We start from the raw sequence: 12,924 nt of genomic DNA, 5'->3' as shown, positions 1-12,924 counted from the left end.
CGTTGCCATGGTGACCCGATGTCATCATGACGACATTTGGATCACCAGGCTCTAGCAAACTTGTTAATCATGCGCAGTGCATGATCTAACAAGTTTGTATGAGAGCAGACTGTCACTTCTAATGTATTGAAATGCGTTAGGCTGCGTGCCCACGATCAGGAATAGCGGCGTTTTGCATACAGCACATTTGCACTGTGTCCAAAACGCTGTGTTCTATGTTAGAAGAACAGTTGATGGGATTTATAGAAATCCCATGCCCACTGTGCTTCTATTTACCACTGTGTAAAAAGTCACCCACAATGTGGGTTTACATCTTGGGCACGTAGCCTTAGAACTGCGATCAGACTGCAGAAGGTGAAAGTCCCATAGTGGGACAAAGTAAAAAGTGTAAAAAAAATAAATAAATTTGTAAAAATATTTTTAAAAACACAAAATAATAAAAAATATATATTCTTCTCATAAATATTTTTATCAAAATAAAATTTAACAAAAAAGTACACACATTTGATATCACTGCGTTCGGAACGACCCGACCTATAAAACCGTCCCACCAGTTAACCCCTTCAGCTAAAATAAATAATAAAGCAAGGCAAAAAATGATGTGCTTTCATCATACCGTCAAACAAAAAGTGGAATAAAACGTGATTAAAAAGATGTAAATAAAAACGGTACCGCTGAAAACGTCAGCTTGCCCCAGAAAAAAACAAGCCGCCACACAGCTCCATCAATGGAAAAATAAAAACGTTATGGCTCTCAGAATGAAGAGTTGCAAAAATAGTTATAAAATAGTTTTAGTAGTATTGTGTAAAAGCGCCAAAACATAAAAAAACTATATAAATGAGGTATCGCTGTAAATGTACTGACCCGAAGAATAAAACTGCATGATCAATTTTACCATACACGGAATGAGATATAAAACAATTCCTGAATTGCTGATTTTTGTTAATTCTGCCTCCCAAAAATCAGAATAGAAAGCGTTAAAAACAATGTCATGTGTCCAAAAATGATACTAATAAAAATGTCAGCTCAAAGATCTTTTTATTTTTCCTTCTCATCCCAATGGTATAAAATTCTGTGACCCACTTGTGGTGTCACTATGATCACTGCTGTAATAATTATAGGGGATAACTCAGGAGACTCTTTGTGTGGAACAAGACAACTACAGGACACAGTTTTATAAGTGGTAAAGTCTATATTATCACACGGTGATTCAAACAGGTGCAGAGGGAAACTCAAGTCCACACCACAAATAATAAACGCAGCTTAGCAGTCTATAGGAAACTTCAGAGGAAAATGCAATCACGCCGAAAGTCTATGAAGCACAATTATTCTTGAGGATACTTGACACGAATAAATCCTTGTCTTAGTCCAGGCACAGATAGATATGCTTATTAGGCAGTTCAAATCATATCTTAGCTCAAACAGGGAGGCGTGGTTAATAGTCTCAGGTTATTGCAAAGCTGAAACAGCTTACATGTCCAGCAAATGCAGATGGAAGTAAACCCGAACAGCAGATGAAGGAGGATTACTGGAAACTTGTGTATGCAGCAGGAACTCAGAGCGGAGTAGCAGGATCACCACACAGGTTCACAGGAGCAGGTGTATAGCCAGGGAGTAATCAGAGGTCAGGAGCTGGATGCAAGGCAGAATACTCTAGCACAGACTGAAGGCTGGGGTGGAGTTTTATAGCAGGAAGACACAGTGCACATGAGACCAAAGACGCCATCTTGGAAAAGGGCAGTAATGCACAAAGGTAAAAAATGTTCAGAGTCCTGACAACTGCACCCGTAGATAAATTCATTGAGAGATGTAGTTTGTATAAAAGAGTCACTTATGGGGGCTGGGCTGTTCTGGCATCTCAAGAGCTCTGCCAATATGACATGGCAATGGCCTTCTACAGGTTTTCGTGGCCCCTGGGCGAAAGAGTCTCAGTGGGCCCCTTTAACACATACCACAATTCATGATGCTCAGATACAGCAGATAAATATAGGTATAGTACAATGCCAAAGATTTCACTTACTTCTTACATTGCTTGAGTGATGTCTATTGTAAATTCTACAATAGCTCAGAAATAGGACAGTATAATCCTCCATACAGTATTATGGGTATCACATAGAGCTCCATACAGAATAATGAGCCTCATATATTGCTCCATACAGTATTATGGGCATCATACATTGCTCCATACAGTATTATGGGCATCACATAGTGCTCCATCTACTATATAATTGTCTAAGGGTCACTTCCGTCTTTCTGTCTGTCTGTCCTTCTGTCTGTCACGGATATTCATTGGTCGCGGCCTCTGTCTGTCATGGAATCCAAGTCGCTGATTGGTCGTGGCAAAACGCCCACAACCATTGCCACGACCAATCAGCGACGCTCACAGTCTGGAAGAAAATGGCCGCTCCTTACTCCACGCACTCAGTGTCCCCTCCATACTCCCCTCCAGTCAGCGCTCACACAGGGTTAATGGCAGCGTTAACCGACCGCGCTATGCCGCGGTGTAACGCACTCGGTTAACGCTGCTATTAACCCTGTGTGACCAACGTTTTACTATTGATGCGGCCTATGCGGCATCAATAGTAAAAATATCTAATGTTAAAAATAATAATAATTAAAAAAATCGTTATATACTCACCTTCCGTCGGCCCCTCGGATCCACAACAGTCCTTTCCCGCTCGCGACGCTCCGGTAACCGGTCCATGCTGCGATGTCCCGAGATGATGACGTAGCGGTCTCTCCTTTTCTGAGCCCTGTCGTTTACCCACACATATAGAATATCTGCATACTCAAGAGAAATTGCACAACAAATTTGAGGTTCCATTTTCTCCTGTTACCATTATGACGATACAAAATTTCGGGATAAAATAACATTTTTGTGGGAAAAATTTGATTTTGTTATTTTCACTGCTTAAACTTATGTGAACTGCTTAAAACTTATGTGAAGCACCTGGGAGTTCAAGGTGTTCACCACACATATAAATAAGTTCTCCGAGGGGTCTAGTTTCCAAAATGACAGAACTTGTTGGGGTGTTTCCACTGTTTAGGCACATCAGGGGCTCTCCAAACGCGACATGGCATCTGGTAATTATTCCAGCTAATTTTACATTCAAAAAGTCAAATGATGCTCCTTCCCTTCTGAGCCCTGCTGTGCGTCCAAGCAGTGTTTTCCCCCCACATATGGGTCATCTGCATGCTCAAGGAAAATTCCTTTCCTTTTTTCCTATTCCCCTTGGAAAATTACAAAAAAATGGGTCTAAAGTAACATTTTTATTTAAAAAAGTTAAATGTTCATTTTTTCCTTCCACATTCTAAAAATTCCTGTGATGCACATGAAGGGTTAATAAACTTGGATCTGTTTTGAACACCTTGAGGGGTGCACTTTTTAGAATGGTGTCACTTTTGGGTATTTTCTGTCATATAAAACCCTCAAAGTCACTTCAGATGTGATATGGTCCCTAAAAAAAATAGTTTTGTAAATTTTGCTGGGAAAATAAGAAATCGCTGGAAAACTTTTAACCGTCTAACTTCCTAAAAAAAAATTGTGCTGATGTAAAGTAGAAGTGGTAAATGTTATTTATCTGATTTAAGCAGCACTGGAGTCTGGGGTTCAAATCCCACCAAGGACAACATCTGCAAGAAGTTTGTATGTTCTCCCCATGTTTGTGTGGGTTTCCTCCGGGTTCTTCGGTTTCCTGTCACATTCCAAAGACATACTGATAGGGAAATTAGATTGTGAACCCCATCGAGGACAGCAATGATAATGTGTGCAAACTGTAAAGCACTGCGGAATATGTTAGTGCTATATATATATAAAAATAAAGATTATTATTATTTAAAGGGAACCTGTCGCCCCCAAAATCGGTGAGCTAAGCCCACCGGAATCAGGGGCTTATCTCCAGCATTCTGTAATGCTGTAGATAAGCCCCGATGTATCCTAAAAGATGAGAAAAAAGAGGTTAGATTATACTCACCCAGGGGTGGTCCCGCTGCGGTGTATGTCACGGTCCGGTCCGGGGCCTCCCATCTTCTTACGATGACGTCCTCTTCTTGTCTTCACGCTGCGACTCTGGCGCAGGCGTACTTTGTCTGCCCTGTTGAGGGCAGAGCAAAGTACTGCAGTGCGCAGGCGCCGGGAAAGGTCAGAGAGGCCCAGCACCTGCGCACTGCAGTACTTTGCTCTGCCCTCAACAGGGCAGACAAAGTACGCCGGAGCCGGAGCCGCAGCGTGAAGACAAGAAGATGACGTCATCTGATGAAGATAGGAGGCGCTGGACCACGACACCCATCGGACCGGGACCGCCCCTGGGTGAGTATAATCTAACCTCTTTTTCTCATCTTTTAGGAAACATCAGGGGCTTATCTACAGCATTACAGAATGCTGTAGATAAGCCCCTGATGCTGGTGGGCTTAGCTCACCTTCAATTTTGGGAGTGACAGGTTCCCTTTAAGGGCGTAAAACTTAAAAGTTTGAAAATTGCAAAATTTTCAGTCTTTGCAAAATTTCTGCTTTTCTCTCAAACGCAAGTCATATTGAAGAAATTTTAACACTATCGTGCAGTACAGTATGTCACTAAACAAACAGTCTCAGAATCACCGGGATCCGTTGAAGCGTTCCAGAGTTATTACCTCATAAAGTGACAGTGGTCAGAATTGTAAAAATTGGCCTGGTGTTTCTCTTTGACCACATTTTCTGGGTGATTGGCACACGGTTGTTTTATATTTACATTTATATGATTATTTAGTGTATTGTTTATTGTGTTATTATGGATTTGGCAGCAAGAGAGGCTGCATGGAGCAATCAAGCCAATGGCATCTTCAATGGGGATTTTGCCAGTGACTTATCCAGCAGGGTGGATAATGATGATTTTCACCTTGTGACCAAGGAACTCACCAATTTGCATAAGGCACTTACTAAATCTTGGTGGAATGTTAAAACTTTGGAAGAATACAAAAAGGCTGGACTGGTTCCCAGAGGCCTCAGGGTGCAGATTTTTCCGGCATGGGAAGTGGAGGGTGTATTTCAAAACACCTGGGAGTCTGGATTGTTGAAATGTTCCTTTATTATAATTGATATGCTGTTGGAGCATGATCAGGCTGTGTTGAGGACGTTAAGAGATAAAATTAAAATATGTGAGGATAAACTAGTTAAATTTGACAAAACAACACAGGTGGAACCTTTTCAGGCTCAATTGAAAAACACAATAGATATTTTTGAAAAGGAGGTTATAACTAAGAAGAAACAGAAATATAGGAGGGATCAGCTTGATTTCAAAAATGGACGAGCCTACAGGTGGGTGCACAGAGGGAACAAGAGGCCTGGTGCACCTGAAGGCTCAGTGACTACCAACACCATCACCACGCCTGATGTACCATCGAGTGATGATTTTTTATCCTCGGAACCGAGCGACATCGAAGGCGCCACAGGAGGGGCCGCAGGAGGAGGCATGGCCCTAAAGAAAGATACAAGAAATTACAAGGCATGGCCGCCCAGGAGCCAATGGGAGACACGACAGAACAAGAAACGTCAATACTAGATATGGAAACACGGTGTCCACCAGCTGCTGGTAAGCTACAAATCATCAATCTGTCTAATTACATCTTATCGGAGGCCGAGGTCTCGGTGTTGGAAAAGGGTCTGTCTTTTTGCCCAACTAGTGGCTTGGATAAATTTACTTTTATTAAAGATGTGTATCTGTTTTGCAGACAGCTCACTTTCAAGGTTCTTTTTCATCATTCTTCGGATATGGATGACCTCTCTATTTGCGACAGGCAAATCTTGCGGGATTTATTGGATTTATTGGATGAGGGGGAGGAAGGTCCTTCTAGACGTAAGTTCACTGGCCGGTTACCATCCCAAGCCACTCCCTCGTTCACATTATGCCCAGCAGTACAGTGTTTTCTTGATGCTGTGTATAGGGAGGTTTTACAACTGAAATTGGACCCCATTAGGGGTAGGAATATCAGTAGAGATGAACAGTCTATCATAACAAGACTGGGGTCCAACAGGGACTTTGTCATTCGGGAGGCGGACAAGGGGGGTAACCTGGTCATTTGGCCTGTTGACCTCTATATCCAGGAGGCTATGCGTCAACTTCGTAACACAGATTGTTACCAGACTCTCCCCTCTGACCCTACAGGTGTTTTCCAGGCAAAATTAAATCGGCTGTTGGACAATGCTTTCATGCATAACATCATTAATAAACGGGAGAAAGAGTTTCTAATAAATCAACATCCTAGGACTCCGACTTTCTACATGCTCCTCAAAGTCCACAAGTCGTTGGAGGCTCCACCAGGTAGGCCCATAGTGTCGGGGATAGGGGGACTACATGAACGACCCTGTGTATATATATTGACTTTTTTCTTCAGCCCCTTGTCCTCAATCTGCAGTCCTACGTTAGAGACTCAACATCTCTCATTTCATTATTGCAGGACTTGGAGGTGCCTACTAACACGTGGCTTGTTACTCTTGATGTAGAGTCTCTTTACACGTGTATAAGCCACGATTTGGGGACACAAGCTGTATCATATTTTTTGGATCTGAACACATCAGGGGACAGGGGACACGATTCTTTTCTGTTGGATCTTCTGCTCTTTGTTTTGGACAAAAACTTTTTCATCTTCGACCGTGTCTTTTACAGGCAAGTGAGGGGTACTGCCATGGGGGCACGGTGTGCCCTGGCTTACGCTAACCTCTTTTTGGGGTGGTGGGAGGTGACCAGGGTATACTGTCTGGAGGGATTTGCCAAACATGTTATCAAGTGGCTACGTTATATTGATGATATTCTATTCCTCTGGACAGGCACCCTGGAAGAATGTCAGGACTTTGTCAGTATATTGAATGACAACCCTTGGAATATTCGACTGACATCTCAATACTCCCAAAGGGATATTGAATTTCTGGACCTCAAACTGAGTGTGATGGAGACGAGAATCATGACCACTCTTTATAGGAAACCAACGGTCACTAACAGTCTTCTTCATTTCACCAGTTTCCATCCCCAACATTTGAAAAGAGGAATTCCCAAAGGACAGTTCTACAGAGTGAAGAGGAATTGTAGTCGATTAGGTGACTTTGGGGAACACTCCCGTGAACTTACAACACGGTTCCGTGAACGTGGGTACCCACATAAGGTAATTTCACAGGCCTTTGTTGCGGCAAAAAACAGTGACAGGGCGGGCCTGTTACAACCCCGTGCCAAGTCTTCTGGAAAACCCCTTGGGGTAATTACGGCCTATAACAATCAGTGGAAAGATGTAAGGAATATTATCTCTAAATACTGGGGCATTTTACGGAGCGAATCTCGACTCCATCCCCATATTGCTGCTCAGCCTAGTCTAATAGCTAGGAGGGCAAGAAATTTGAGGGATTGCCTGAGTCACAGCCACTTTCAGCGGCCAACTAAGAGACTAAACAGGGGGGCTAGACTCATGGGGACATTCCCTTGCGGGAATTGCAATGTATGCCCTTTTATGGTTGGTAACGAGTCAATTACTCTTATCTTCTTTGCCTTCACAGATTACCACAAAGGCATATTTCAACTGTAAATCCTGCAACCTTGTGTATGCCCTGATATGTCCTTGTCGCAAGGTGTATGTCGGTCAGACTACACAGGAACTGAGGAAACGCATCCAGCAGCATTTTTCAAACATCCGTACCGCGAAAGCAGACAAAGCCAAAGGAAAGACTCTAACGTCGGTGGCCACACAATATCTGGCCGAACATAATTCCCAGCTGGTGGACACCAAGATACTGGGACTAGAGGGTGTACAAATGAATATTAGAGGGGGTAATGTTACCCTTGAACTTCTGAGGCGTGAATCAAAATGGATTTTTCAACTTAACTGCCAAATCCCCTTTGGTCTAAATGAGGATCTCCTATTTACTGGGTTTTATAAACAGATTTAAGTTTTGCCTCGCTTTGTGCTTTCTTAGTATTGTTGGCCTCCCCTGGGCAATTTAATTGTGACATACTTTCGGTGCATGTGGACGGTTGTTCACTTGCACTGTAACAAACATGGTGCTTGTTTCAACTATGTTGGCCTTTTTGGGCTATACGACTGTTACATCATTTCTGTGCATTTGGACGGCTGTTCACTTGTACGGCAATAAATATGGTGCCAGTTGCACTTTTTTTCATGGTAAGTGGGCCTTTTGTGGCACTCTGAGTGGCCTGCTCCTATATTACAACATATTGGTATGGGATGATATATCTTTAGCAGTAGGTGGTCATGTCTCCTGTTTCTATTTTTGGTTTCATCAACTGTATGATCTAAACAAGCTTTGCACTTTCGCCTTTTGTATCTAGTAGGCCTTACGTGCTCCCTTAGGGATTAATTACAATAAATATGTTTTGGCACCTGATGCTAAGCCCGGGTACATTTACTGCCGGATATGGGGATCGCTCACCCCATCCTCTATGGTCTCTGTGGGATTTTGGATTACCTACATCACCCATTGTGCTGTCGCCTATACCTGTATCAGTACAGCCTTGGCTACTTTTGATACAAGTTTATCTACTTCAAGGGCTAAAGGCTCCGGTCACTATGCATACACGGGTGCATTTGACTGTTGAAATAGGGTTTTATATGATACTTATGGCTCCTTTAGGCCACTTCACTTTGGTAGGTTACTATATGGATGTATTTTAGCCTATGTGGGTACTGGATACAGGGAAGAGAGTATGATGTCACAGTAGGTTGGCTTACCATGGCCTTTAGGCAGATGACTCTTTTATTAGGTCTAAATGAGGGGCAGGGGTGGTGCATCTCAGGGGCCAGCAAATTGGTGTGACCGTCGCTCCCTGCATATACATTCTGCGTCTATTCCCTGTGCGTCATGTGTCTATAACGTCATTATTGGTCCAGTGATATTGTACTTTTGCTTCATTCGTGGTGTGACTTTGAGCAACCAACTGGGCTTACTTATCATCTTTTTTGGCTGGGGTGGTTGTGGGTATCTGTGGGTTGGTGTATCTCCGCTTCAACCATGTATTTCCGCTTCAACCATGTACCCTGCCTTTTGCCCCTGCATTTTCTTTGATTTCCTGTAGCGCATTAAGTGTACAATGTATCGACATTATTATGCCGATCGGGTACAGATATTTAGATTATTACATGCAGAGCACACCTATAACGTGTGCTTGCACACTCCAAGTTCAGGGGTGGTATTGCAGTGCACCGGTGGGTTTGTTCATTTTCTCATCGTAGGTGCGTTATGTTAAACATCCACTCGATGGTGTTCCAGTTGCCCTAGCAACTGTTTGGGGAGTTCACATGACGGCAATGCGTGGGAGCATGCGCAGTGCTATCTGCACGCGATGTCTGAGTTTTTTACTCAGAGTACATCAGCGGTTATGCAGCCACAAGGGCATGGTGGGCGCGCTGTTATCCAACTGTTTCTGATATCTGTGCGGGCTAAGTGAGGAATCTACATGACTAAAAACGCCAAACAGGAAGCATTATTGTCTCCCTGGCAACCCCACTGACACACCAATGGCTGTCTGACGCTGGAGCATGCGCAGACAGAGTAGGTGGTACTTGGTCATAACATCATATGGCTTGGAATACGCCGTGCGGCCGGAAGCAGCAACACAGCTGATGCCGGTAATGTTATTTACTTATCTATATTTAAGTGGCACATATTTCGTTTTGAGACTACCCCTGACGAAGCCACCCTTGTAGGTGGCGACACGCGTTGGGTCTCTCTGTAACCCATATTAGGACTCTTATTGGAGGCTGAATTGGTTCAGGCACTGCATGTCTTTAGGTAGTATACCTTCACTGCCTTTGTCTTACATGTTGCCTGCATGGGCCCTTTATAGCCTGTATCAGGACTCTCACCTGAGGGTGTACAGGTCAGGCATTACATGCCTTTAGGTAGTAGGTAGTTTCCATTTCTGACTGCCTCTGTTCCACCTGTTGCCTTTACACATTTTTTATATGCTACTCTCCCAGGCCGTTTTTCTTGGTTATCTGTGGGTTTTTATCTGTGACCGTTTTGCTTGTTTATGGCTCTAGGCACCTTATAAATTATTTATCTATGTGCTCACTTGCTCTGTATTATCAGGCAAAGTAGTGCAGTGTGGTCCTTCATTTTGGACCTAGGGATAAGAGCTACACAAGCTGGGGTCATTCCCACAGGCACTTGAGTATAATTATTTTTTCATATTTTGTTCATGTTTTCATCTGTCATTTATACTCTGTATTATTGTATTATGTCCAGGGGAGTGCCTTATATGAGGGTTCAGTTACATCCCAGCAGGGTCAGTTTGGCCGGTTACTTAATATAGCACATATTTAGTCTTATTGTTGAGTCCTTGGTGGGTTACTGCCGTATTAGGGGCTACTGTATTATCATGTTTTTTAAATGTTTTTAACTGTGTTTGTCATTTTCATGTGTTACTCAATAAAGTTGTGTTCGTATTTATGCCTCATCTGCATTGTGGTGATCCCCATTTATAGGACCTAGCCTGTTTTTCCGCTAGCTAAAAATTGGCCTGGTCATGAAGCTGGAAACAGACTATGGGGGGAAGGGGTTAAATAAATAGGGATTTTAAATAGGAATTTGGGATAGAAATTACATTGGACTTCAGGCCACCCCTTTAGCTTTTCTTTCTATCAGTGGAGTCCTGTGAGGGCTGCATTTTATATAAGAATGGGTTAAATAAATTTATATTTAGAAATGCCAAATATGATTATTTTTGTTTTTATTTTCAGATCTGAAAGATAGGAGAAAGCTGTTAGGGATGTGTAAGGCTTAGGGTTGTGGTTAGGGTTGGGATTAGTGTTAGGGGTGTGTTCGGGTTAGGGTTATGGTTAGGGTTGGAATTAGGGTTAGGGGTGTATTGGGGTTAGGGTTGGGATTAGGGTTAGGGTGTATTCAGGTTAGGGGTGTGGTTAGGGTTATGATTAGGGTTAGGGGTGTGTTGGGGTTAGGGTTGGAGTTAGAATTGGGGGTTTTCCACTGTTTAGGTTCATCAGGGGCTCTGCAAATGCGACATGATGCCCACAGACCATTCCATCAAAGTCTGCATTCCAAAACGTCACTACTTCCCTTCCGAGCCCCGACATGTGCCCAAACAGTAGTTTTCTCACACATATGGGGTATCAGCATACTCAGGAGAAATTGCACAACAACTTTTGGGGTCCAATTTCTCCTGTTACCATTGTGAAAATACAAAATTGGGGCTAAAAGATCATTTTTGTGGGAAAAAAAATGATTTTTTTATTTTCACGGCTCTACATTATAAACTTTAGTGAAGCACTTGGGGGTTCAAAGTTCTCGATAAGTTCCTTGGGGGGCCTAGTTTCCAAAATGGGGTCACTTGTAGGGAGTTTCTACTGTTTAAGCACATCAGGGGCTCTCCAAACGCGACATGGCGTCCGATCTCAATTCCAGCCAATTCTGCTTTGAAAAAGTCAAACGTTGCTCCTTCCCTTCCGAGCTCTGCTGTGCGCCCAAACAGTAGTTTACTCCCATATATGGGGTATCAGCGTACTCAGGACAAATTGGACAGCAACTTTTGTGGTCCAATTCCTCCTGTTACCCTTGTGAAAATAAAAATTTGGAGGCTAAAAAAAATAATTTTTTGTGGGGGGAAAAAAAGGTTTTTTTATTTTCACGGCTGGGTTATAAACTTTACTGAAACACTTGGGGGTTCAAAGTTCTCACAACATAGATAAGATAGATAAGTTCTAGATAAGTTCCTTGGGGGGCCTAGTTTCCAATATAGGGTCACTTGTGGGGAGTTTCTACTGTTTAGGTACATCAGGGGCTCTGCAAATGCAACGTGACGCCTGCAGACCATTCCATCAAAGTCTGCATTCCAAAACGGCGCCCTTCCCTTCCGAGATCTGTCATGTGTCCAAACCCCCCTGACATATGGGGTATCAGCGTACTCACGACAAATTGCACAACAACTTTTAGGGTCCGATTTCTCTGGATACCCTTTGGAAAATAAAAAATTGTAGGCTAAAAGATAATTTTTGTGGAAAAAAAAATGATTTTTTTATTTTCACGGCTCTACATTACAAATTTTAGTGAAACAACTGGGGGTTCAAAGTGCTCACTACACATCTAGATACGTTTCTTGGGGGGTCTAGTTTCCAAAATGGGGTCACTTGTGGGTTGTTTACACTGTTTAAGCACATCAGGGGCTCTCCAAATGCGACATGGCGTCTGATCTCAATTCCATTCAGTTTTGCATTGAAAAGTCAAACGGCGCTCCTTCCCTTCCGAGCTCTGCCATGCGCCCAAAAAGTGGTTTACCCCCACATATGGAGTATCTGCATACTCAGGACAAATTGCACAATAGCTTTTGCTGTTCATTTTCTCCTGTTACCCTTGGGAAAATTAAAACATTTGGATCTGAAGTATTTTTTTGTGAAAAAAAGCTGAATGTTCATTGTTTTTTAAATATTCCAAAAATTTCTGTGAAGCACCTGAAGGGTTAATAAACTTCTTGAATGTAGTTTTGAGCACCTTGAGTGGTGCAGTTTTTAGAATGGTGTCACTTTTGGGTATTTTATATCGTATAGACCCCTCAAAGTGACTTCAAATGTGATGTGGTCCCTAAAAAAAAATGGTGTAAAAATTAGAAATCGCTGGTCAAATTTTAACCCTTATAACTCCCTAACAAAAAAAAACGTTTTGGTTCCAAAATTGTGCTGATGTAAAGTAGACATGTGACATACTGTATCTGTGTGATTTAAGGGCATTTAAATTCAAAGTTGGAAAATTGCGACATTTTTTGCCAAATTTCCATTTTTTCACAAATAAACGCAAGTCATATCAAAGAAATTTTACCACTATCATGAAGTACAATATGTCATGAAAAAAACAATGTCAGAATCATCAGGATCCATGGAAGCGTTCCAGAGTTATAACCTCATAAAGGGACAGTGGTCAGAATTGTAAAAATT

At 42.5% G+C, this 12,924-nt stretch overlaps 1 protein-coding gene across 4 annotated transcripts in view; it reads left to right on the top strand.

Moving 5' to 3' along the window:
- Positions 1 to 12,924, top strand: part of RNF212 (ring finger protein 212) — a 65,636-nt gene that overhangs the window by 2,726 nt on the left and 49,986 nt on the right. Inside the window, exons 1-6 of one of the 4 annotated variants that reach the window (XM_077263368.1) lie at positions 5,141 to 5,567; positions 5,707 to 5,831; positions 6,141 to 6,296; positions 6,433 to 6,641; positions 6,803 to 7,134; positions 7,520 to 9,606. The exons of the other annotated variants lie outside the window; for them this stretch is intronic. The gene's annotated coding sequence lies outside the window, so the exon portion shown is untranslated. Of the gene's footprint in view, positions 1 to 5,140; positions 5,568 to 5,706; positions 5,832 to 6,140; positions 6,297 to 6,432; positions 6,642 to 6,802; positions 7,135 to 7,519; positions 9,607 to 12,924 lie in introns of those variants that run through there. 4 annotated transcript variants of the gene reach the window in all.

The sequence above is a fragment of the Ranitomeya variabilis genome, chromosome 5 (assembly GCF_051348905.1).
Source record: "Ranitomeya variabilis isolate aRanVar5 chromosome 5, aRanVar5.hap1, whole genome shotgun sequence".
NCBI classification, from domain to species: Eukaryota; Metazoa; Chordata; class Amphibia; order Anura; family Dendrobatidae; genus Ranitomeya; species Ranitomeya variabilis.
The sequence above is the reverse complement of the archived record's forward strand: the minus strand, read 5'-3'. Positions and strand labels throughout refer to the sequence as shown.